Source organism: Lathyrus oleraceus, chromosome 3, assembly GCF_024323335.1.
Source record: "Lathyrus oleraceus cultivar Zhongwan6 chromosome 3, CAAS_Psat_ZW6_1.0, whole genome shotgun sequence".
Classification (NCBI taxonomy): Eukaryota; Viridiplantae; Streptophyta; class Magnoliopsida; order Fabales; family Fabaceae; genus Lathyrus; species Lathyrus oleraceus.
The window spans coordinates 150541749-150544961 of record NC_066581.1 but is presented as its reverse complement, the minus strand read 5'-3'; the positions used below and the strand labels follow the sequence as shown (position 1 = coordinate 150544961).

Below are 3213 nucleotides of genomic sequence, written 5' to 3'. Positions count from 1 at the left end.
GCCCATCTTATGCCATTCTTTCATGTTTCAGTTGTGGGATTTTGATGCATTCATGGCCAATGTTCATTGGTTGATTCATGTTATTATGCTCATTAATCCAATTCAAATCATGGTCATAGTGAGGGGTTTCATCCATTTCAAAGCCCTGCGTCCTCTTCATTTTTCAATTCATGACAATTCATGTTTAATCATGCAATGGGTCATGTTCAAATTCATTAATTCATTTCAATATCAAAATCAAGGCCATTCATTCAAATTCCATTCAAAGATGTCAATTTCATTCATAAGTGACAACTACACTTATCCAATTCATGACAAATGTTCATTACATGGGGGAAAATACAATTTTTTTTTTGAAAGTTTAACCACATGTTGACTTTGGTCAACAGTTAACTTTTTGACCAACTTTGAACAAAGTCAACACAAACCCAAAACCCTAAATTCGCATCCTAAGCCCTTTGCCCATTGTCAAAGTATCCATATTAGGCTTTGGCGTACCATTCGGGCATGAGGTTTCACAATTCAAATTTTAGCCAGTTTACCTTGTCCAAATGCATGTGCACGTGATAGATAACTATGGTGGACCTCTTTCTAACCCCAAATAAATCAAAGCAAGGAACCATGCCTGAAATTTACAAAGGAATGGGGTTTATCCCCATTGGTGTCATGGATATATCTATTGATGGGAATCCTGTTTCCTCCAAGAATAGTCACAACAGTAGGGATTATCCTGCAGCTGTTGCGGCCAAAACGAGTCATCCAGCTAAAAATTCCCCATTGAAGAATTATGCTTTGAGGCAACCCATTCAAAAGAAGGCATTAGGCAGGGATGCTCAGAGCCTGCTGGAGTATTTTAAGAAAGTGCAGGTCGAAAACCCTGGTTTCTTCTATGCAATTCAACTTGATAATCGCATGTCTGGTGTGCTTTGGACAGATGCCCGTTCCAGGACAGTTTATAGTCATCTTGGTGATACAGTTCATCTGGACATCACATGCAGAGCTAACCAGTATAGAGTGCTATTTGCTCCTTTTACTGGAGTAAACAATCATGGTCAGGTGGTTTTGTTCGGTTGTGCACTCCTCTTTTATGATTCAAAGGCTTCTTTTTGTGGCTCTTTAAGACATTTCTCACAGCAAAGAGTGACTGATAGCCTGTCTCGATAATTACCGACCAAGACAGAGTCGTACAGGAAGCAGTTTAACAAGTTTCGCCACGGGACTACCACTGCAATTTAGGTCCAGATGGTCGACGTAAAGATGCTGATGAAAAGTCTGAGCTATGTAAAGGAACGATTGAGTTTGTTGCTACTAAATAAATCATGGTCCGTGAGCCAATGCCCGTTGTGTATTTCTTTCTTGATGTATCATTTAATGTAGTTCAAACTGGTGCAACTGCGACAACTTCCGGTATCATAAATCCAATTATTGCAGGCCTTCCTGAAGGTCCTCGTACACAGGTGGGAATTCCGATGTTTGACTCAACTCATTTTTACAACTTGAAGCGTGCGTCGCAGCAGCCACTGATGCTCATTGTTCCTGATGTCCAAGATGTTTATACTCCTTTGCAAACTGATGTAATTGTTCCACTACTTGAGTGAAGTCAACATTTAGAATTACTTCTCGAAGGAATTCCTACTATGTTCCAAAGTAATAGAACTTCTGAATCAGCCTTTGGTGCAGCAATCAAGGAAACTTTCCTTGCAATGAAATACACTGGAGGAAAGCTTATGGTTTTCCAGTTAGTCTTGACATCTATTGGCATTAGCACCCTTTCTGCACGCGAAATCGAAGGGAGAACCAACATCTCTGCAGGGGAAAAGGAAGCACATAAATTACTTCAACCATCAGATATAACATTGAAAGAATTAGTAGTTGAACTTGCTGAGTATTAGGTTTGTGTCGATGTATTTGTGACTACTCAGACTTACGTTGATATTGCTTCCACATCGGCCATCCCGCGAATGACTGGTGGACATGTATATTATTATCACCCATTCTTAGCTCTTTCTAATCCTGCAAAGCTTTACAATGATCTTAGATGAAATGTCACTAGACCACAAGGTTTTGAGGCTGTAATGCGTGTGAGGTGCAGTCAGGGCATCCAAGTACAAGAATATTATGGCGACTTTTGCAGACGTATCCCAACGGATGTTGACTTACCTGGGATTGATTGTGACAAAACCTTCATGGTGACTTTGAAACATGATGATAAGTTACAGGATGGATCAGAATGTGCCTTTCAGTATGCAAATGTGTATGGCCAAAGGAGAATGTGTCATAACCTTATCCCTGCCAGTCACAAGTATGCTCAGTAATCTATTTCGGGCAGCTGACTTGGATACTCGATTTTGCTGTTTCTTAAAGCAAGTTGCTAGTGAGATCCCTTCAAAGCCACTTCATCTTGATTAGGAGCAAGTGACAAACCTTTACACCAATGCACTATATTCGTATCTGGACAACTTATTCTTCTGGAGGCCCTAAAAAACTTTTTGCTTATGTACACACGTCCGTTAACTAATAGTACATGCTTGGGAACAGACAGAAGTATAGAGGAACGATCATTTTGGATAAATTATGTATCCTTTCTATCTGCTCCATTAATACTACTTGTGATCCCAGGATGGTGGCCTGTCAAACTCCAAGATCATTGCAAAGGATTTGCTACTGCTGGCTTTGCTTGCATAATGTCTCGGTGTTCCCAAATACTCACTGCCACGAAGAAACAGCGGGCAATGATAAACTATGGAAGCAGAAGATAATGATAATGTCAGAAGGCTTAGGATGTCTCAGCTACAGGATGATGTGATTAACATTAGCGAAAATGGAGTTTCTAAGCGTTGCGACAACTTGAAGTAGTTAATTTGAGATGGGAGTGTGATTGGATTTGATCCTGTCTGAGAGTAGAGCAGTGTCGAGTCTCTATCTCTCCCAAAGAATTGAAGTCTTATCGGTTATCCTGTGACCGCAAGGAGAACGGTAAGGTTAATTTTGCAGCAGCTCACATTTGCATAACTCACATCACACCTGCAGAAATTGAGAAGAGAATAACATATTCAGTTCATGATTGCAAGCCGTAATGGAATCAGGAAAGAGAATGGGGAATTGAGACAAATTTTTCATTAAGTAAGCTGCAACCAATCGGCAACTGAAGCACACCGAGAACTAGACCATCATGGAATAAGGCATATATAAACCCAGTTGCAACATCGTGAC

The 3213-nt window shown here is 40.4% G+C and overlaps 1 pseudogene across 1 annotated transcript; it reads left to right on the top strand.

Annotated features, from left to right (window-relative positions):
- The first annotated feature begins 272 nt into the window (after positions 1 to 272).
- LOC127125910 (protein transport protein Sec24-like CEF) lies at positions 273 to 2846 on the top strand (annotated as a pseudogene). Its single transcript, XR_007804830.1, has one exon. The product of XR_007804830.1 is annotated as a protein transport protein Sec24-like CEF (transcript).
- The last annotated feature ends 367 nt before the right edge of the window (positions 2847 to 3213 follow it).